The sequence below is a fragment of the Amblyraja radiata genome, chromosome 11 (genome assembly GCF_010909765.2).
Source record: "Amblyraja radiata isolate CabotCenter1 chromosome 11, sAmbRad1.1.pri, whole genome shotgun sequence".
In the NCBI taxonomy this organism is placed as follows: Eukaryota; Metazoa; Chordata; class Chondrichthyes; order Rajiformes; family Rajidae; genus Amblyraja; species Amblyraja radiata.
In genome coordinates, this window is record NC_045966.1 from 53,186,539 (window position 1) to 53,210,559 (window position 24,021).

Below are 24,021 nucleotides of genomic sequence, written 5' to 3' on the forward strand. Positions count from 1 at the left end.
GTGTGTGCGCGTGCGTGCGTGCGTGCGTGCGTGCGTGCGTGCGATCGTGTGATCGTACTGCTAAAAAGCCTGATGGTTATATTCCTGTAGAGATTTATCCGGTCTAGTCAAAAATCAAGCTTTATTTCTTGAGTTATTTATGAAAATTTTCACAAATCTTTGAAAATAAATGAGTTGGGTCTGTCACAATGGCTCTGCTCGCGCTGTATTCCATGCGCTGCAAGAGACGTCACCCTCCGACCCCTCTACCGCCCCCCCTGAAGCCTGCAGCTAGGAGCCGCCAACGGGAGCATTTGGAATCAGCCCTCCTCTGTGATGAACCTTCCTCCCCCTGGGCTCTGGATTGAAGCCATTGAAGTCCTTTGGTTGACGCATGACCCGCTGCCCTCTCCCTGATCCCTTCCTCCTCTCCCCCCCTCCTCTTCTTCTTTCCCCACATCTTCCCCCCTCTTCCCCCCCTCCGCCCCCTCTTCCCCCCTTTACTCCCTCTTCTCCCCTCTTTCCCCCCTTTTCCCCTCCTCTTCACCCCCCTCTTACCCCCCTTTCCCCCTCTCACCCCTCTCTGCCTCCCCTTCGCTACCCTCTTTATCCCCCTCTCCCGCCTCTCTCCCCCTCTCTCTCTGCCCCTGCCCTCTCACTCTGTCTCTGCCCCTCTCACTCTGTCTCTGCCCCTCTCACTCTGTCTCTGCCCCTCTTTCTCTGTCTCTGCCCCTCTCTCTCTATCTCTGCCTCCTCTCTCTCTGCCCTCTCTCTCTACCCCCTCCCCACTCTCCCCCATCTCCCCCTCCCTTCCCCCCTCTCTCCACCCCTCTCACCCCCATCTCCCCCCTCCCTCTCCCCTCTTCTACCCCACCCCCTCTCTCCCCTCTCCCAATGAATAATATTAATATAATATTAAGGGGGGTGGTTAGTGTGTATTTGTGTGGGGGTGGTTAGTGTGTGTGTGATGCCGCAGCCCCCCCCCCCCCCCCCCCCCCACCCGCGCAACCACACTTTGAGGGGATTCGGTCTATCTGTATATTATTAAACTCTGATCTTGACTGCTTTTGGCCCACTGTGATGCAATTTCCGACAAAACGCCGCCACCTACGGCCGTCATTTTTGGCCACCTCGTTCAGAGCTCCACTCCGCCTTACAGGTGCAGAGGATTTTTCCCATCAATGACATATCAGAGAGATGTTAATGTTTTTTTTAAATTCACCATTCTCTCTGTTGCCCCTGCTGGAGGGAGGGGGAGGGACTATAAAACCTCACTCAGTATCTGCAAGATGGATGAAGCCAAGGTTCATGTCTCTCTGAGCTCTGAATAACACTGAACAAATGCCTACACAACTGTGAGTCCCCTAAATGTGGTTTGAAAATGAAAATATGGTTCGTTTGAAGTAAAAAGGCACTGCCTGCAAATGATTGTTTGGGTGCTTTGGCTTGAAGTTGAAAGGCACTACTTACTGCAAATGGTGGCTTGCGAGCTTTGGCTTGAAGTTGAAAGGCACTACTTACTGCAAATGGCGGCGTGGGTGTATTGGCTTGAAGTTGAAAGGCACTACTTACTGCAAATGGTGGTTTGGGTGCTTTGCTTGAAGTTGAAAGGCACCACTTACTGCAAATGGTGGCTTGGGTGCTTAGCTTGAAGTTGAAAGGCACTACTTGCTGCAAATGGTGGCTTGGGTGCTTTGGCTTGAAGTTGAAAGGCACTTCTTGGTGGCGTGGGTGTATTGGCTTGAAGTTGAAAGGCACTGCTTACTGCAAATGGTCATTGAGGTGAAAGGCACTACTTACTGCAAAGGTGGCTTGGGAGCTTTGGCCTGAAGTTGAAAGGCACTACTTACTGCAAATGGTGGCTTGGCTGCTTTGTCTTGAAGTTGAAAGGCAATACTTAATGCAAATGGTGGCTTGGGTGCTTTGGCTTTAAGTTGAATGGCACTACTTACTGCAAATCGTGGCGTGGGTGCTTTGGCTTGAAGATGAAAGGCACTACTTATTGCAAATGGTGGCTTGTTGCTTTGGCTTGAAGTTGAAAGGCACTACTTATTGCAAATGGTGGCTTGGGTGCTTTGGCTTGAGGTTGAAAGGCACTACTTACTGCAAATGGTGGCTTGGGTGCTTTGGCTTGAAGTTGAAAGGCACTACTTACTGCAAATGGTGGCGTGGGTGTATTGGCTTGAAGTTGAAAGGCACTACTTACTGCAAATGGTGGCATGAAGTTGAAAGGCACTACTTACTGCAAATGGTGGCTTGGGTGCTTTGACTTGAAGTTGAAAGGAACTATTTACTGCAAATCGTGGTGTGGGCGCTTTGGCATGATGTTGAAAGGCACTACTTACTGCAAATGGTGGCTTGGGTGCTTTGGCTTGAAGTTGAAAGACACTACTTACTGCAAATGGTGGCTTGGGAGCTTTGGCTTGAAGTTGAAAGGCACTACTTACTGCAAATGGTGGCTTGGGTGTTTTGCTTGAAGTTGAAAGGCACTACTTGCTGCACATGGTGGCTTGGGTGTTTTGCTTGAAGTTGAAAGGCACTACTTCCTGCACATGGTGGCTTGGGTGCTTTGGCTTGAAGTTGAAAGGAACTGCTTACTGCAAATGGTGATGTGGGTGCTTTGGCTTGAAGTTGAAAGGCACTACTTACTGCAAATGGTGGATTGGGTGCTTTGGCTTGAAGTTGAAAGGCACTACTTAATGCAAATGGTGACTTGGGTGCTTTGGCTTCAAGTTGAAAGGCACTACTTACTGCAAATGGTGGCATGTGGTTGAAAGGCACTACTTCCTGCACATGGTGGCTTGGGTGCTTTGGCTTGAAGTTGAAAGGAACTGCTTACTGCAAATGGTGGCTTGGGTGCTTTGCTTGAAGTTGAAAGGCACTATTTACTGCAAATGGTGGCTTGGGTGCTTTGGCTTGAAGTTGAAAGGCACTACTTACTCCAAATGGTGGCTTGGGTGATTTGGCTTGAAGTTGAAAGGCACTACTTACTGCAAATGGTCGCATGAAGTTGAAAGGCACTACTTACTGCAAATGGTGGCTTGGTTGCTTTGGCTTGAAGTTGAAAGGCACTACTTACTGCAAATGGTGGCTTGGATGCTTTGGCTTGAAGTTGAAAGGCACTACTTACTGCAAATGGTGGCTTGGGTGCTTTGGCTTGAAGTTAAAAGGCACTACTGCAAATGCACTTACTTCCTGTTTGCACTGTATATTGATTTTAGATAAAATGCTACCACTTACGGCTGTGATTTTTGGCCATCTTACTCAGTCCGCCTCTGCTCAGCAGGTGCAGAGAATTCTTCCCATTAATGAAAAATAAAAGTGTTAATAGTGTTTAAAATATTTTGAGAATCTCTCTCCTGTCAATCACGCCATGAATGCCAAACCTTTTCCTGTGGGAGGGGGAGGGGTTATAAAACCCGGAAGTGTGGGTGTGGCTCAGTCTCTGCATGATGGGGGAGGGAGAGGTCACGACTCTGTCTGAGCTGTGAATCAACTGAACACACTAAATGTCTACTGAACTGTGAGTTTGATGTGTTATGTGGTTTTATGGTGGTTTCACCCTGCATGAAATGGTATGAAACTGCACTTGAATTTGGCGGCCTTTCATCCTGCTTGAAGCGGTATGAAACTGCACTGAATTTGGTGGCCTTGCACCCTGCTGAAAGTGGTATGAAACTGCACTTGGATTTGGTGGCCTTGGATCCAGCTTGAAGTGGTATGAAACTGCACTTAAATTCAGTGGCCTTGCACCCTGCTTGAAGTGGTTGGAAACTGCACTTGAATTTGGTGGCCTTGCACCCTGCTTGAAGTGGTATGAAACTGCACTTGAATTCGGTGGCCTTGCAACCTGCTTGAAATGGTAGGAACATGGATTTGAATTTGGTGGCCTTGCACCCTGCTTGAAATGGAATTTCAAGGAATAGTCATGAGTCAACTACCAGCCCACCAGCGTGAGTGAGCTGCCAGCAGATCAGACTTGAGGGACTGAGCTGCCACCCCAAGAACCCATACCAGCACTCCAGAAAGCCCCCCCACTGGCCACCAATATTGGAATTGGTGGAGAGGTGGAATATTGCGTCGGGGGACCAGCCCTCCCGTGTGAACATGGGACCCAGCGGGTCCCACTTAGTCTAGTAAAATATAAAAATGAAACAAGTTTAGTGATATGTGATTGGCATTGCGGCACTGTTCGTAAAGCCATTGCCTCTCATGCAGGAGGCTCAGTTTATATTCTGACCTCAGGTCTGTCTGTGTGTTATTCTCCCTATTGGTCCCATAGCATAAGTGTCCACGTCGCGGGGCTGGAAACTGGAAGTATCCCGAGCTAATTCTGCTACCACCATAATCTATTGCAACAAGTGATGGCTCCCACTGATTGTCGCCAAAAGCTTGCGTCCTTTTCAGGACGGACGATGACAGCGATGTCAACATTTGAAACATGAAAGATGGACACGAAAGAAGAAGGTGAAGAAGACTCTCCCTGTGACCTCTTGGGATTCTTCCAGGTATGTCGGTTTCCTACCACATCACATAGGTGTGTTGGTCGGAATATTAAGTGGTTGCTATGTTTCCCTTAACATGTAGACAAATGGTAGAATCTAGGGGTAGTGTGGAATGTGGGGAGAATTTTAAAAGGTGTGATTAATGTAAGATTAGTGTAGATAGGTAGTCGCGGTGGGCTGAAGGGCCTGTTTCTGTGCAGTATATTTCAGTCCATTATCCCATTCATTAATAGTCTAATCTCTCTTCATTGCTCAAACTTTATAGACATAGATTTAGAGGGAGAATGATGAAAAGTAAAGAAGGTTGAATACAAGGAACAACTACTGAGGGTGCACAGGTCAAGGGTCAACATCAAGGCCCAATGAATAAGCTATAAGTATATTGATCAATCTATCACTTCTATCACTTTCATGGCATTCCACAACAATCAATACGACTGTGCCGTGCAAGTTCTAATTCACATTCTCCAGATGAATTATACGCTCTTTCAACAACTGCTATCAACAATCAAAACTCCCTTTCACACAATCAATAGATTCAGCTTTATGTGCAAAATAACTTCTCAAGGTCATTTTTTGAATCCCGTTTGATCCCCAAATGATTTTAAGGTAATCTTCGACAGTTGAAGGGGATTAGAGTATTGACAGTCCACTAGTAACTAGATTTAATGTGAAGTGAGCTGGTTAATCATGTAATGGATTACACTGAGCATGCCTTGAATGAGGGAGTTAGAGCAAGAGTATTACTTTCCAGTCATCTTCATCCAACAGTTATACTGCACGAAAATTTGATTAATATAACATTTTGTTGTGTTTTTCAAAGGTACAGAGATAAGGGCTTTTAAGAGCTTCTGGTCCGGTGTAAATTTAGGGTTTAGAGATACAGCATGGAAACAGGCCCTTCGGCCCACCAAATCCACGCCGCCCATTGATCACCTGTTCACACTTGTTCACTCCCCATGCACTAGGGGCAATTTAAAGAGGCCAATTAACCTACAAAATCTGCACGTCTTTGGGATGGGGCAGGAACCCGAGGCGCCCAGAGAAAACCCATGCGGGAGAAAATGCAAACTCCACGCAGACAGCACCGGAGGTCAGGATCGAACCCAGGTCTCTGGCACTGTGAGGCAGCAGCTCTATCAGCTGTGCCACTGTGCCACCAATGTTGATTTTTGTATTGCGTCCATAACAAATACAAGGGATCTGTTATTATATACTAATATATTATTCTGTCCTACATTAGGGAACTGTTCTTTCAATATGAAAATGTTATTCCACACATTATGATTGATTACCTAATGAAAACATAAATGAGGTTGCACTTCTACACTATATTTGAATTAAGTGATAGCACCCTTGAGACCCCAGTGCACAACCTCATGTAGCCTTGAATCATTTTGTTCCAGTGCAAGCATTGGGCAATGTTGAGTTAGTTGATTCTAACTGGGATAGATTAGTCCCTAAATTAATTTCTGTACTCCAGAGAGCACAGGGGTTGGGGATGGGATGGATTTCCCAGAGGGATCAACATGTTTACTTCTTGGATGTGGAACAAGATTTCCCTTTTTTTCAATCTCTTACATTGCCGGAGATGCGATTGTTTTTCGGCTCGTATCTATGGTCGCTCTGCGGCCTAACATCATGGAGCTGGCGGCCTTGCTCGGGACTGACTTTGAGCCCCACTGCGGGACTGTGGACTTACCAACGGAGCATGCGATCCCTTGCCTGGGATCGACGCTCCAACTGTGGTCTGCGGATTTCAACATCGAGGAGCTTGCAGTCTCGGGTGGAGACTGATGTCGGGAAGCTCCAAAGTTGCAAGAGGTTCAACTAGCCCCGGCATGGGGGAGCTGAGATCCCCCCGATGCGGGAGCTTGATCGCACTGCTGCGGAGGGCCCGACCGCCGGCTACGGGAGCCAAGATCGTCCCGTGAATGGTAGGCTCGAGGCCCCCGACCGTGGGAGAACAAAGTAGGGGAGAGATTTACTTTTTTTTTCGCCTTCCGTCACAGTGAGGAATGTGGAGGAGTCAGTGTGGTGGATGTTTATGTAAAAATGTATTTTGTGTGCCTTGTTGCTTTTTATTGGTATGACTGTATGGCAAATCAAATTCCTAGTACGTAAAACATACTTGGCTAATAAAGTATGATGATTATTATGATTATGAATTACCAGGTCGGGTGAGGAAACAATTCAAGGATGCTCTCCAAGCCTCCTTGGGAAAGTACAACCTCCCCAGTGACTCCCAGAAATTCCAGGCTGATAATGGAGATGGGGTAATGCATTTGGAGTGACACTCAAAATCTCAAGTCAGGAGGATTCAAAAGATCAATGTACACATTCCTAATGCCCACCCATCTGCTCTGTAAAGTATTTGTCCCACCAATGGCAGAGACGGTGGATCCTACTTTGTTCATCAGTCACTGATCTAATTTATTTGGTTATCGATATTCACAGAATATTATCAATTCTGCAAAAAGTTTCAATGTTTTTATTAAATCCATTGAAGTTATAGTTATGCATTTTGAAAATATTTAACAAGTATAATTTCTTCAACTTTTAAATTCTGCCTTCATGGCTGATAGCCATGCAAACTCATTTATAGCAAATCAGATATATTATGTATTAACAAAAGTAAGAACATGCCTTGGAAGAAGACAAAGATGTCGTGCAATACTTACACTAAGAATGATTTAATTCATCATGGGAAATAATGTTCGACAAATTTTCTTCACGTGCAATGCAAGGAATTCTTTTTAAATCCCAAATCTAATTGCTTTAATTTGTGGCTTCTCTGCTTAGGGGGTTCTCCTGGATAGCAAATCAATATTCTCATTCAGTAACTATCGACACATTAAAGTCACTGGTACCCTGTTTTTCCTTCAAACTTTAGAGAATTCACCATTTGATGTTGTGTAATGTAACAGGACCAGCTTGCACGTTTATAAATGAAGACCAACAACTCAACAAGAACGAGTCAACCTCTACTCCAGAGACACGTGTTCGTAATCTGGACTGAATTTTCAGTACAATATATTATAAATTGAGGCTCCATTTGCCTTTCACCTACAGGTAAAACATTCCTGAGTGTATTTCAGGAGGAATAAAGGAATCCTCTGGTTCCCTGAACAACATATCCTTCAGTCAACATCGTTCATTTATCGTTCATAATTAGTTTGCAATTTGAACGATCTTACAGTATGTTCTCTTCTTTACAGCAGTAAGAGTACTTACAACGTGCTTACAAAGTACTTTGGGTCCTGAAAGATACCATACAATTACATGTTCTCTTAACAAGCAATATTTCTGTATTGGTTCAATACAAGACAATAACTAACAATGAAAAAAGACGAACATTGCAGATTTAACATTGAAAATCTCAGGAAAATTGGTCACTAAAAAAATAAATCAAGCTGACATTGTCTTCCCTCAAACACTGAAGCACAGAAACAGCCCTTTCACCCCACCATGTCCACTCTGATCTTTATTGACCATCTACACTGTCCATTTGCCCAAAATAGGACTGAGTCACTCCATGCCTTGCCTATTTAAGTATTTGTCTAAATGCCTCCAGCACAAAGGTGGCAACAGTGTCTGATTCCAACACAATTTTCATCAGCGTGTTCCCAATAACAAAGTCGGCATAAACAATTAACCCTCAGATCCTTGGATAGATGCATGGAGAGGAAGGATTTTGAGAGACATGTGCCAAATGTAGGCAGATGGGACTAGTGTAGATGGAGCATCTTGGTTGGCATGGATTAGTTTGGCCGAAGGGCCTGTTTGTATGATGTTTGACTCTATGAATGCCTGATGAAATGTCATCCTCTTGTCTCAATACTATGCTTTCTTTCTTTTGCAGCATTGGATGATTTAGTTTTCATTTAGGTAATTAACATTGTAATTACTATAAAATGTTGTGTCTCCATAACATGGTGGTGAATTGGATATGCCAGTGTGTCATGGAGTCCAGTTTTGCACTTTGAAAATTGTAACAAGACCCACAAGCATAATACGTAAAGAATTATAAGGAGCCTGAGGATACCTTTGGCAAAGGGAGCAGAATGTGCCTCACTAAAGTGGCTGAAGTCACTCCCAAGTCTGAAGAAGGATCCCGACCCGAAACGTTACGCATCCATGTTCTCCAGAGGTGCTGCCTGACCTGCTGAGTTACTCCAGCACTTTGTGTCCTTTCATGTAATTCCTTGTATCTACAATCCATCAAGGTATTTGGCTTGGGAAAGTGCTGACCAAATAGGTCTCACTTGGGCGACCTAATTGGCGAGTTTAGAAGAGTTTGAAAAAATGACATGTTGAAGACCTCCTTCGACTATGTAGAAGACTTCCTTCGACCTCCTTCGATTATGTTGAAGACTAGCTTCGACTAGCTACGACTAGCTATGACTAGCTACGACTAACTTCGGGAAAATTGGACCCCGAAAGTGGAGAGTGAAGATGACCTCCTTCGATCTCCTTCGACCTCCCTTCGACTATGATGAAAACTATCTATGACTACCTTCGACTACCTTCAATTACCCTCGATTATCTACGACTAACATGCCGACCTACTACGAGTAAAAAAAGTATCGATTTTTTCCATGGCGACCTTTTTTTACTCGCGGGCATTTTTAAAAATATTGAAAAAAATGCCGCGACCCAGCTGAGGCCTCGAGTACGCGGGGATTACTCTCGAGCATGAAGGGGAGTTCCGAAGACCTCCTACGACCTTGTGTCGACCAGGCTGCGCGTATGAGTCGAGGGCAAACTCGCCAGAACTCGCAGATTAGGTCGCCCAAGTGGGACAGGCCCTTAATGCCACCAGTTTATTTGCCAGCATTTTCTTTTGTACACTGACACCAAAGGACAAACTAGGTAGACATTCACAAGGACATTTTTTGGGGGGGAATTCATACAAATTTGGCAGAGCTATCTGGTTGCCTCACGTTGCTGGTCTCAGAAGTGAAGAGCATCGTAAACTTGATAACATCATGAGCTCCAATTGATCCCTTCAACTTTCGTAAAGGGATATTCATTGAATTATGTCTGAACTGCTGCAGAAAATAAAATACACCACGAAAATCCCAGATTTGCTCTAAGTATCTATGATTTGTCCATCCTTAACTCTGGTTTCTCAAAAAAATTCCAGAAAAAGTGTTAAGGGACTGGGTAGCTAACACATGATGAAGAGGCTGAGTGGTGACCTTATAGCAGAGTGTAACATGATGTAAGACATAGATAGGGTAGACTGTCGGTCTTTTACCTGGGATGAAAATGCCAAATTTATACTGGAGAGCATGAATTCAAGGTGAGATGGGAATGTTTGAAGGTCATGTGCAAGGCAAGCATTTTTTTTAGTTGCGGCCTGGATTGCATTTCCAAAGAAGGTGGTAGAAGCAGATACGGTAGCAAATTTTAAGAGGCATTTTGAAAGGAACATAAACAGGCAGTAAATAGATGGATGTGAATCATGTCCAGGAAGATAGGATTAGTTTAAATTGGTATCATGGTCAGTGCAGACATAGGAAGGGCCTGTTCCTGTGGTGTACTGTTGTACATTCAAAGTATACCCCATGGATAATAGCCCATCTCCAAGAACCAGGAACAGATGAGCTACAGTGACATATGTGCCTGCCACTGTTGAAAGAGAGACAGAGAGGGGATTTATAGGGATCCTAAAAGCCATTCTTTTTCTGCTGTAGTAGATAAAGAGGGCATCACAATGAGCTTTGGGAAGAACTGCCTCTAGGATGGCAGAGAATGGCACTGCTTTGAGAAGTGAAGATAGACAAAACACTGGAGTAACTCAGTGGGTCAGACAGCATCTCTGGAGAAAAAGAATAGGTAACGTTTCAGGTTGAGACCCTTCTTCAGAAAATGTAATCTATTCCTTTATTTTGTGTTTATCTTCGGTTTAAATCAGTATCTGCAGTTCCTTCCTACACATTTCGTAAGCAAAGTGGATTTGTTCTTATGAGCAAAGTAATCAATGGCCAGAGTGCACATCTGAAACATAATTGGAAGAGCCAGGGGTGAAGAGAAGAAGGCTGAATGTAGAGTATAGTTATGATTTGGCAGCACTACCTGAAGGCACATTGGCTGCAGATCCAATTGTGACTTTCAAAACAGAATTGTTTAAATAGTTGCTGATTAAACATTAACTGGGATGCACAAAATTTCAGAACTATGGAATTGACTGGATTACCTCCAAAAAGAGTTGGCATTTTATCTCCTTCCATGCCTTTGCAATTCCTGGATTTTTGATAACTGATCAAGCACTCTGTAGGTATAACATTAAATTTAAATCAATGCTGTTGGTTAACATTTCTTAATGTTCTGCAATAAAATTTGGCTTTATTACAATACTGCAATAACAGGACTTCAAGATAGTAACATAGAAACATAGAAAAATAGGTGCAGGAGTAGGTCATTTGGCCCTTCGAGCCAGCACCGCCATTCAATATGATCCTGGCTGATCATCCAGAATCAATACCCCATTCCTGCTTTCTCCCCTGGGAGTCTGGGATATTATGAAGATGTGGAAGATGCTATATATTAAAATAAACAATGTTATGAGGTTTTGCACAATGTTGGAATTTGCTCGCAGATAACGTCACCTAGTGTGGTCACTTTCTTTTGTGTATTTTTTTATTGCAAATGAACGTTCATGACTGCAGTGAAGTAACTTACATTGAATTTAGAGAGAGGTCTACACAGTAAGATTACCACAGAAAAATATTTATCTTTCATTTTATTGCAACTCTGAAAATACCTGCTCCACAGTGTTCAGATTGATAAGTGCCGAGCTATATATCATTATTGCACATTGGTCTCTTGGTACCTTGGAGAATGTATAAACTTCATACAGACAGCACCCGCAGTCAGGATCGAACCCGGGTCTCTGGTGTTATAAACCAGCAGCTCGACCGCTATGCCACTGTGCAATCACTTTGATATGCTTTGAGCTAATACTTAGAAAATATTTAGCAGAGTTTAGAATGAATGTTTAATTATAGACTGTATATGGGTTAATTTTATTGAACACCTCAAGTAACTGGCATCCTATTCGGCAAACAGCCCTCAATGTCTATTTCACGATATCCCAAAGAAAAGGGAAGGCAGTTTCAATTTTTGCAGAACCAACCAATCCCCATCTACTGATACTCTCCTCCGCCTAGCAGAGCTGGTCCTCACCCTTAACAACTTTTCGTTTGACTCCTCCCATTTCCTCCAAATACAAGGTGTAGCTATGGGCATGCGCATGGGCCCAAGCTATGCCTGCCTCTTTGTAGGGTACGTCGAACAATCTTTGTTCGAGGCATACGATGGCCCTATTCCCAAACTCTACCTCCGCTACATCTACGACTGCATTAGTGCTACATCCTGCACCCATGCACAACTCACTGACTTCATCCATTTCACCACTAACTTCCATTCGATACTCAGATACACCTGGACTATTTCCGACATTTCCCTACAATTTCTGGACCTCACTATCTCCATTGCAGGTGATAGACTCTGACCGACATCCACTATAAGCCCACTGACTCCCATGGCTATCTGGACTACACTTCTTCCCACCCTGCTTCCTGTAAGGACTTCATCCCCTACTCCCAATTCCTCCGTCTACACCGCATCTGCACCCTGGATGAGGTGTTTCAAACCAGGTCCTCATTCTTCAGGAAACGGAGGTTTCCCTCTTCCACTATAGATGAGGCTCTCACCAGGGTCTCTTCTATACCCCGTAACTTTGCTTTCATTCCCCATTCCCCCACTCGCAACGAGGGCAGAGTCCCCCTTGTCCTCACCTTCCACCCTACCAGCCATCACATACAACAAATAATCCTCTGACATTTTTGCCACCTCCAACGGGATCCCACCACTGGCCACATCTTTCCAGCTCCTCCCCTGTCTGCTTTCCATTGAGACGGCTTCCTCCATAACTCCTTGGTCAATTTGTCCCTTCCCATCCAAACCACCCCCTCTCCTGGCACTTTCCCTTGTAACCGCAGGAAATGCTACACTGTTGCTTTACCTCCCCCATTGGCTCCATTCGAGGACCCAAGCCGTCTTTCCAGGTGCGGCAGAGGTTCACCTGCACCTCCTCTGCACCTGCATCTATTGCATCTGCTGCTCTAGGTGTCAGCTGCTCTACATCGGTGAAACCAAGCGTAGGCTTGGCGATCGCTTCGCCCAACACCTCCGCTCGGTTCGCAATAACCAACCTGATCTCCCGGTGGCTCAGCACTTCAACTCCCCCTCCCATTCCAAATCCGATCTTTCTGTCCTGGGTCTCCTCCATGGCCAGAGTGAGGCCCACTGTAAATTGGAGGAGCAGCACCTCATATTTCGCTTGGGCAGTTTACACCCCAGCGGTATGAATATTGACTCATCAGATAGTCCCTGCTTTCTCCTCCCCTTCCCAGCTCCCCCTCAGCCCACTGTCTCCGCCTCTTCCTTTTTTTCTTCCTTTCTTCTTCCAGCCCCCGCCCCCCCACACCCTCACATCAGTCTGAAGAAGGGTCGCCTATTTCCTTCGCTCCATAGATGCTGCCTCACCCGCTGAGTTTCTCCAGCAGTTTTGTCTACCTGCAGTTTCAATTTCATTCTCTTAATTCTAGACAGCTTTGAATTAAACTCTTAGATTACCTTGCTGAGATACGAACACATTAGCTGCAATTCTAGCTCTGTAACATAACTTTCCTATTAGCAGCTGTCTCAGAAAGCTCAAATCCGTCCAATTTGTCAGAAAGCCACGTAGACAAGAAATTGAAAGTGCCATGCTCACAAATACTACCTTCTCGAGGAGGAAGCAGGGTGGTAACACAATACCAATTCTTAGTATTACAAGGGAAAGAAAAATATACTCCAAACAGTCCTTCAATATCCTCCCCAGAAAGTCAAATTTGTTTCATTTAATGGAAAAGGTCACAAAAGCATATGCATAGCCTGTATATGACAGCAGATCTTACATATGAAAAGGATGTTGGTTCATATCTGTAATTTAATGTGTGCCAAAGGCAGAATTGAGAGTAGTCCGATATGAAAAGACATCAGTCAAATTGAAATCAGTGATTATTCCATTTCAATAGACTGGACATAAAACGATTGAAATATGCTGTCTCTCTCTCTAATTGTATGTTGTGCTTACAAGTGCATAGGTATTTGTTTTTCAAAATATTAATCCATTCTGAACTAATTTATTTAATGTTGAAAAACATCCATTTTAAGATACATGGCTTGCATTTTAATGCAGGATTGCAATCCACAATTCATATTGCTGCAGCTGTGAATCATAATGTGTGCTTTTAACAGAGATGGGGCTAGTAATGCATTGTATAGTAGGGATGAAGATTATAATCAGATTTAAAAACCATTTCAGGAGCGCATTTCAGAATTTCATCAGTGGCTCAAAGCAACAGCACAGAGACGAGATAAAGCCAATAATAAAAAATAGACAATTGAAGAAAGAAATTTGCAAACATCCTTGCAAGGTCTTTTAGGTAAACACGTCCAGGAGATCATATATAGATCCTGATTATATTACAGGTTACCTATCTTCTTGGACAAGGTGATCTCTTGCAGCTCCAGCAACATTTAGGGATTTAATAAATTGATTGAACCGATACCCTTTCCTGATAGATGGTCGAACTACTTAATTTTATTCTTGTGATTTTGGGATTTCCCTAAACAAACAAGTTGAAATAATTTGGTCCACAAAGAGCAAGCAATCCCGCCATTTTTTTTCCCAAGGCAACATTGATTAAACCGCGTTTATATTTGTGCTCCTCCAAGACATACAAATCAAACTCGAAACCTCTAAGACTATTAAAAATATTTAAAAATGGGGAAATCTGTCCTCTGATCCTCCACTGCTCCCTTTCCAAAGAGGCATCATCCAAGAAATGATGAGTCATGAACTATAATGTATTCTGATTTAAAGTATAAAGTAATGTTCATTTTAGAAACAAATGAGATGCCATAATAGTCACTTTATATGTTAAATATATTGAGTCTAGAATTGGGTGATTTGGGTTAGGCAAATTAAATATAAATGCAAAGTACATAATATATCTCAAAAATGAATAAAATAATCTGTTTAATTAACTCCATTAGGATTAGGACTTTCTGGACCAATGCAACAGATGTTGAATTCTCTAGCGCATTCATTGAATGGAGTTATGGTAAAGCTGACGTGACAAGTGGGCAAGAAATGTGCAAACACAGTGTAGTTCAGACAAGTGACCAGTAGTGGGAGGCACGGTCCATTCTGAGAGCTGCCCAAATTAGTGTTGTGCTGAAAACAAAAAGGGCAGCAGGTCTGATCTGCATCACCCCACCTCACCAATAAGCAGTCGGGTATTGACCTGGTTTGGAAGGTGAAGGGAAGAAGGACATGGCACTGATGGAGCTTCCATTGTTTTGTAAAGTGTGACAATGTAAACATATTGCACCAGCCTCGAGAAGTCAGCATCAACTAAGAAAGATAGAATCTGAACCAAGTGGACACTTGGACATGCATTCAAGTGGGAGTGGTAAATACAGGTCTTCAACTCCATTGATGTGACCAAGCACATTCGCTGCTCTGTCAGGGACATATCTTCAGATCAATCATAATCAAAATCATAATAATCATAATCATACTTTATTAGCCAAGTATGCTTTGCAACATATGAGGAATTTAATTTGCCATACGGTCACATCAATAAAAAGCAACAAGACACACAAAATACATTTTAACATAAACATCCACCACAGTGACTTCTCCACATTCCTCACTGTGATGGAAGGTGAAAAAAAGTTCAATCTCATCCCTTCTTTGTCCTCCAGCAGTCGGGGGCCTCTAACCTTCCATTGACGGGACGATCTTACTCCCGTAGCCGGCGGTGGGCCTCCTCGTCGGGGCGATGAAGCTCCTGCATCGGGGGGGGGAATCTCAGCTCCCCCGCGCCGGGCGATCTACCTCGGGTCGGAACATCGTGCGGCTTTTGGAGCTTCCCGGCTCGGTCTCTCCCGAGACTGCGAGCTCCTTGAAGTCCGCAGGCCGCGGTGGGAGCGTTGATCCCAGGCAAGGAATCGGCTCCGATGGTAAGTCCACGCACCCTGCGGTCGAGCTCAAAGTTTAAGAATAAGGTGTAAGCCATTTAGAATGGAGACGAGGAAACACTTTTTCTCACAGAGAGTGGTGAGTCTGTGGAATTCTCTGCCTCAGAGGGCGGTGGAGGCCGGTTCTCTGGATGCTTTCAAGAGAGAGCTAGATAGGGCTCTTAAAAATAGCGGAGTCAGGATATATGGGGAGAAGCAGGAGCGGGGTACTGATTGGGGATGATCAGCCATGATCACATTGAATGGCGGTGCTGGCTCGAAGGACCAAATGGCCTACTCCTGTACCTATTGTCTATTGTCTATTGTCTAAAGTCAGTCCCGAACAAGTCCTCCAGCTCCATGATGTTAGGCCGCAGAGCGACCGGAGATACGACCCGGAAAACAATCACATCTCCGGCAAGGTATGAGATTGAAAAAAAGTTGAAAATGCCCGTTGTGAGTGGGCTGGATGTTGAAGGACTGTTATATCGATAGGGAGCTGTTCGAAATAAATCGTGCCAGGGACCCGTGTAAACCTCTCCAGACTGTCTTTGCAAATCCACACTCTGCAAAGAGGTGGGCAACCGTCTCCTCTCCATAGGGCAGCGTGCGCTGGTGGTGAGGTTCCGATGGTGCTCGAAGGATCTGACTGGGAGGGCTCCCCTCACCACCAGCCAAGCATTTGTGCTTGTTGGTGAGTTCTGGCAATGAGGCATTTCGCCAGACAAGCTGGGCAGTCTGCTCTGGAAACCATGCCACAGGATCCATGGAGTCATTTCCCTGCAGTGCCTGCAGGACGTTCTGTGCTGACCACTGCCTGATGGAACTGATCAAAGGTGTTTGTCCAGAAGAACCTTTCCACGAATGACAGATGGTGCGGCAATGTCCAGCTGACTGGCACTTTGCGTGGCATCTGCGCTTGGCCCATCCTTCGCAACACCAGGGACAGGTAGAACCTCAGCAGGTAGTGACACTTGGTGCCCACGTGCCTTGGCTCTACGCTCCGTCTGATACAGCCACACATGAAGGTGGCCATCAGGGTGAGGGCGCGTTGGGCAAACTTTTACCCCCGTTGTCTGCCGACTTGTACATTGTGGCCCGTCTCACCCGGTCCATCCTCGACCCCCAGATGAAGTGGAGGATGGCCCGGGTGATCCCTGTGGTGTAGGAGGGAGGGACAAGCTACACCTTGTGCCAAGTACAGCAGCCCCGAGAGCTCCTCACACCTGATGACCAATTTATTTTCTTTTATAGAGAGGGAGCGCTGCTTCCACAGATCCAGTTTCTTCCGCACCTTGGCTATCCGTTCCAGCCAATTCTTGTCACACACCTTAGCCCCCCCGAACCAGATCCCCAGCACCTTCAAGAAATCAGGCTTGATGGTGAAGGGGACGGAAGATCGGTCGGGCCAGTTGCCAAAGAGCATGGCCTCGCTCTTCTTGCGGATCACCCTGGCTCCCGTGGCCGACTCAAACTGGTCACAGATGCTGATCAATCTGCGGACTGACCCTGGATCCGAGTAGAAGATAACAAAATCGTCCATGTACAGGGAGGTTTTGACCTGAGATGCCCCCACTGCCTGGCAATGTCTCTCCTCTTATGCTCACATCCTTCCTGATGGACTCGGCAAAAGGTTCAATACAACAGATGAACAAGACAGGGGAGAGAGGGCAACCTTGCCTGACTCCAGACCTGACGGGGAGCTGTCTGATTCCCACCCATTGATTGGGACTGCGCTACAGATATCGGTGTTGAGCAGTTAGATTCAATTTCTGATTCCCATCCCAAAGCCCATTTTGGAGAGCAAGTCCCTCATGGACGTGTGCGATATCCTGTCGAAAGCCTTCTCCTGGTCCAAGCTGACTAGGCAGGCATCCACCCGTCTGTCCTGCACGTAGGCAATGGTATCTCTCAGCAGCGCCAGGCTATCTGTGATTTTCCTGCCTGGTACAGCACAGGTTTGGTCCCAGAGCAGACTTGACCCGGTTGGCGATGACCTTAGACAGGATCTTATAATCAACAATGTGATGGGTCTCCAATTCCTTATATCCTTCATCTCCCCCTTCTGCTTGTAGAGGTGCTGTCCAGTCTGTGGTTGTCTAGCCGCATTGATGATGCAGTTGAAGTCACCGGTCAGAGCAAGCGGCTGGGATGTGGCCAGCAGCGGTGGGAGCTGCTGGAGAACATTCAGCCGCTCGCTCCGCACGGGTGAGGCGTACACATTAATCAGCCGGAGCGGAGAGCCACGGTACATAACATCCACCATGAGGAGACGCCCCCCAACCACCTCCCTGACCTCAGTGATGGCGAAGTTCCCTCCCTGCAGCAAGATCCCCAGACCGGAAGCGCGACAGTCATTGCCCCCCGACCATGTCGACAGTCCGTGGGGCCACCATCGCGACCACCTCCGATAGCAGCGGAGGTGTGGCAGCCCGCACTCTTGCAGAAAAATCACGTCCGCCGTGACCTTGGCCAGGTACTGCAAGGCGTTTACACATCGCACAATGTTCTTCATACTGCGCACGTTTAGCGATGCCAGTTTTGGCTCCATTGTTCTTAAAAAGTCACTGCCCGTCATCTTGTCCCCTCATGCCCACCGCTTTGGTGAATTGCAGCACCTTTCCGGGGCTCAGATACTGGGTGCTGGCATCCTCAAGGAGAGGAGGTCTCCTCTGGCGTAGCTGGAGTTGTTGTCAGAGGGACCCTCCTTGTTCCACCCTCTTCTGGGAGCACTGCCTCCTCCGTCTCCTGTCGCTGGGGTACGGTGGCTGATTTACTGCTCCCAGTCTCCCGGAGCTGGGGCCCATTGGCCGCTGTACTGCTCCCGGTCGCCCGGAGCTGGAGCCCATTCGCCGCTGCACTGGTCCTGGTCTCCCAGAGCTGGAGGACAACAGGCATGCCCTTTCCCTTTTCGATCTCCTCGCCCGTTTTCTTCCTCTGCCTCTGTTGTCGGGTCCTCGATGTCCCTCATCCTCCAACAAGGAGAGGTTGCTGGCATGTGTCTGGGAGAGGACTCTTTTTTTAGACTTTCCCGTTCCCTCCGGCCTTGGCTCTTTGGGCAGAAACCAATGGTGTTTCTTACTTTTCACCACCTGCCATGCCTCCTCCTGTTCCCCCTCTTCCACCGACTCCCCCTCCTGGACAGGGGGCTGGGGGTCTATGTCTGGCGGCTGGGGGCTCGAGGTGGTCGGGCTGTTCAGATTCATGTTCTCTCATTCTGCAGTCAGACAACACAAGATACACATGCTGACAGTAGGAAATGAAACCCGAGACATTACAAGGCACCTACCACCGGAAACACTAATGCACCATGGAGCAGGCTATTGTGAAAGTTGCACAAGACTTTCTGTTGGTGCTTGGAAGGTAAAAAACTTTCAATCTCCATTTTAATATCCAGTTAAAGGCAACAATTGAAATTACCATTGACCTCTAATCTAGACAGTACTTGTTCAATTGCAAGAAAATGAGATACTCCAATAATCTTCTACGGTCAAATAGATGTCATGAACTAAAACTGTACTCTGATAACAGCAATCAAGCACCAATTCTTAAATTCAACTTTCAATTGACTATTTTTTGATTATCTGACTGATTTTTAATTTGACTAAATCTTCTCAAAATGCATATGACATAATTATTAGAAGTCCCTCTTACTAAAGCAGGGGAATTATTATATGTGATGTAAGTTGCCACAATCCTTGTCTCCTCATCAATAAATATTCCAATTCCAAATGTTCAGGAGCAAAAAAAACAAAGTGCTGGAGGATCTGAATGGGTCAGGCAGCATCTGCACCCATCTGCCAAACACCATCCTCCACCCCATCTGTATCAACCTATCATTTGTCAGACTTTGCCTCCTCCCCAACCTCTTTCTTCTCCAGCTTTCACACTTTTACTACATCAATCTGAAGTATAGATCCCTCTGACTTGTTGTCTGTCCTATTCCCTCCACAGATGCTGGCTGGCCAGCTTTTCATTTTTGCTCAGGCTTCCAGCATCTGTAGCGTCTTGTGTTAAGGAGAACATCTCCTTTAATCTTTCCCCCTTTGACCTTCTAGCCATTTGACATTTCCACTCTGGGAAAATGATTCTGACTGTCTATTCCTCTCTTAATTTTATAAGCGTCCATCAGCCCTCCAACACTCCAAAGAAGACAATCCAGGTTTTCCAACCTACCTTATAGTTAATCCCTCCAATCCACACAAATCTCTTTTGCACCCTCACCAAAGTATCTAGAGTACACCCTTCCTGCAATGGGAAAACCAGAACTGCACACATTACTCCAAATACAGCCAAACCAGTGTTTTATAAAGTTGCAATATGTCCTCCTGACTCTTATATTCAATGCCCTAAATAATAAATGCAAGCATACCAAATGTCTTCTTTACTATTCTATCAATATTGGTTAATTATTGTCCTGTGTGTCAAGATACAGTGAAATGCTCTGTTTTGCATACTATCCAGGGGAATCATCCATATATGAGTCTAATTAAATCATGCAGAGTATAGTGGTACAGCCATAGAGAGAGTGTAGATGAAAGAAAGAGTGCATGACCCACATGAGGTACATTGGGGTATTGGGAATACATCCTTAAATATTAAGGATGCTGTCTGCACCAACCAGAAATGCACCAAACAGAGACCCACTGAGTTACTCCAGCTTTTTGTGTTTACCTTAGATTGTAAGAGATCTGTTAAATAGAGCAATAACAGTGGGGAAGAAATTTCCCCTTGAATCTGGAGGCACTTGCTTTCAAGAGTATGTCTCTTCTGCCCAACAGTAGAGGGGAGAAGAGGAACGACTGGGGTATAAGTGGTCCTTGATTATGTTTGTTTTCCCGAGGCAGCATCAAGTGATGATAGAGTTAATCGGGAGAGATTGGGGAGGCTAGTTTGCTTGATATACTGGGTTGTATTCACATCCTTCTGTAATTTCTACCCATGTTGGGCACAGCAGTTACCAAGCCAAGTTGTGATGCATCCTGATGAGATACTATACAAGGTGCATCTGCAGAAATTAGTAAGAGTCACTTGAGACAAATCCAGGGCAAAAATCAAAAAGGACCACTTTTCAACATAATTGTATAAGGGGTAAGAGTGTTGTAAAAACAAGCCTGAAGGCTTTGTGTCTCAATGCAAGGAGCATTCGTAATAAGGTGGATGAGTTGAATGTGCAGATAGTTATTAATGAATATGATATAGTTGGGATCACGGAGACATGACTCCAGGATGACCAAGGCTGGGAGCTGAACATCCAGGGATATTCAATATTCAGGAGGGATAGACAGAAAGGAAAAGGAGGTGGGGTAGCGTTGCTGGTTAGAGAGGAGATTAATGCAATAGAAAGGAAGGACTAGCTTGGAGGATGTGGAATCGATATGGGTAGAGCTGCGAAACACTAAGGGGCAGAAAATGCTAGTGGGAATTGTGTACAGGCCACCTAACAGTAGTAGTGGAGTTGTGGATGGCATCAAACAGGAAATTAGAAATGCATGCAACAAAGGTAAAACAGTTATAATGGGTGACTTCAATCTACATATAGATTGGGTGAATCAAATTGGCAGGGGTGCTGAGGAAGAGGATTTCTTGGAATGTATGCGGGATAGTTTTTAAACCAACATGTAGAGGAACCAACGAGAGAGCAGGCTATTCTAGACTGGGTATTGAGTAATGAGGAAGGGTTAGTTAGCAGTCTTGTTGTACGTGGCCCCTTGGGCAAGAGTGACCATAATATGGTTGAGTTCTTCATTAGGATGGAGAGTGACATTGTTAATTCAGAAACAAGGGTCCTGAAGTTAAAGAAAGGTGACTTTGAGGGTATGAGACGTGAATTGGCCAAGATAGATTGGCAATTGATTCTTAAAGGGTTGACGGTGGATATGCAATGGAAGGCATTTAAAGACTGCATGGATGAACTACAACAATTGTTCATCCCAGTTTGGCAAAAGAATAAATCAGGGAAGGTGGTGCATCCGTGGATAACAAGGGAAATCAGGGATAGTATCAAAACAAACGATGAAGCATACAAATTAGCCTAAAAAAGCAACCTACCAGGGGACTGGGAGAAATTCAGAATCCAGCAGAGGAGGACAAAGGGCTTAATTAGGAAAGGGAAAATAGATTATGAAAGAAAACTGGCAGGGAACATAAAAAACTGACTGCAAACGTTTTTATAGATATGTGAAGAGGAAAAGATTAGTTAAAACAAATGTAGGTCTCTTGCAGTCAGAAACAGTAGAAGACTATTATGTAAAATCATTCCTTGATTAGTTATCCACACAAATTAAAAGCTGAGAGAAAGAGTGAACATCAACATATAGTTGTAGAGCCATAGACTCATACAGGACCCTCTCACATGTATCATCAGCAGAGGATACATAAGCTTCAATGCACATGCCCCTAGATTTAAAAAAATATTCTCATCTGCTGTTTGCAGACTGTTGAACAGACTTCTCACACGCTGAGGATATATTCCCAATCTACCTCATTGTGGCCCTTGTACTTAAAAAATATATACTTTATTTGGAGCTGTAGCACTATATTTTACACTCCTGTTACTTTCTTCTTTTTGCACTAACTGTTTTGCTCATCTATGATTTGTTTGTACTCATGTATGGTATGATCTGCCTGGATAACATGCACTGTACACATGACCAATAATAAATCAAAATGAATACTAATGTCCACAGAATTGAAACTCCATGTTCTTTTTTCTAATGTTCTGTCCGATTTCAATATAAGAGGTACAAGGATGATAAACTGTATTAGATACGAGATATCTGAATATCAACCACTAATCCATCTACCATTCCAGATTAAAACCCCAGAGATTGGAACATTGAATAAAAAATGTCACCTGGGCAGTTGTCTGTTATAAGGAAGGATAAGTCTCATTAGCAGGACCTTTCTCTCGAGCACTGGCAAGCATGCAGAATGATGATTTCACTTTCTGAGAATCAGCATTCTCAGAAATTCACAGGAATTTCCGGAAAAGATAAGCAGGAGGGTGGTAATGGATTACAACTTGTTTGCATTTAGTAATTGCTGTAAGTGCATACATGCCTGATTCGATTTGAAGATGCAAGGACAAATGTTTGGGGAGGAAAAGATCATCAATCTACTTGGATCAGGCACATGTTAGTGTTACTTATTAATTTTTAAACCATTCTTGTTCATATTATTGTGACAAGAGCCAAAGAAAATGCATTGTGTAAAATCAAATGTTTATGAATTCAAGGTGTTCGTTTTCATTCTTTGTGAATGACATTCTCAAGGCAAACTTGTGCTGGTGCATTAATAGATTTGATGGAATTTGGTAATTGGGATCAGTTGGATTATGGACGATTGAAAATCACAGAAGACTACAAAATCTAACGGGTTTGTCATGAGTAAACTGCTGCTGTCATACAGATATGATATCAAATTAAATATAAATGGTAAAATGTATGTGTTTGTGCAGTCTCAATCATTTCCTTGTGACATGGGTTCACAAAATAAATCGGTCCCTAATTTGTCTAAATTGGCATTAAATTGGAAATTTCACTCAAAGAGGGAGAAGGTAGCTGGGAAGGGAGGCTGAGAATAATTACACCTCACAGCCTGTTCCTCTCAGCTAGAGCTGAGGCTATTTGCCGAGGCAGAATGCTATACCAAATGGAAGATTTTTGGCACTGGCCCTAGTCATTTCAGATGGAAGGAATTTCAGCTCCTGTCAACAACCTCTCTCCTTAACCAGCAACTAAGTTTTTGAAAATAGTTCAAGCACCCAATGAGGGTAATACTTCCAACCACTGAATGACTTGAACAGAATGAACCTATGGGCAAACCTATGGGGGGTTATAATTATGAACTATGGCTATTATGGCTATAAGTTTGAACCTATGGGTGGCTGTAATTATGTTTTACTTGCTCACGCGTTCAAAAGAAATACAAGGCAAACCAAACCAATATTTTTTTCCCAGGAGACACAGGGCCTGTAGATACTGAAATCTTGAGTGAACAACAAAGTGCTGAAATAACTCAACGGGTCAGGTCGCATTTGTGGAGGGAAATGGACGGACAACATTTCAGGTTGGGACACTTCTCCAGTCCTTTCTTTTCAGGCAAACATAAACAATCTGCATGGTTTAAAGAAAAGCAAATGATGTATTTACCCAAATATCTACCTGTAGGAGCAATGCCATAAAGATATTCACTGGTCAGCCATCACATGAATGCCCATGGGATCTCCCTGTGCACCGATCACTGCTGCATTCCAACTGGGATGTGTAGTAGATGGTGCATAACTGTTATGCGCTCCCTCTGCTGGTGTTATAGGGTACTCACCTGTTTCTGTTTTCTCCTGAGTGCAGGCGTGGCTGTGAGTCAGGAATCACGGGGTTAAAGGCTCCTGTACCCGATTGGCCAAGCTGTGTCAGGTGACGGGTGACTCATCTGAAGCTTAAATACCAGAAGC

General features: G+C 44.6%; 1 long non-coding RNA gene across 1 annotated transcript; it reads right to left on the bottom strand.

The window, feature by feature from the left end:
* Positions 1–707: 707 nt before the first annotated feature.
* Positions 708–24,021, bottom strand: LOC116978805. The gene is made up of 5 exons (XR_004413562.1): positions 23,892–24,021; positions 19,172–19,179; positions 19,082–19,087; positions 6,881–6,891; positions 708–719 (listed from the first exon to the last, which is right to left on the bottom strand). It is a non-coding gene; the product is annotated as an uncharacterized LOC116978805 (long non-coding RNA).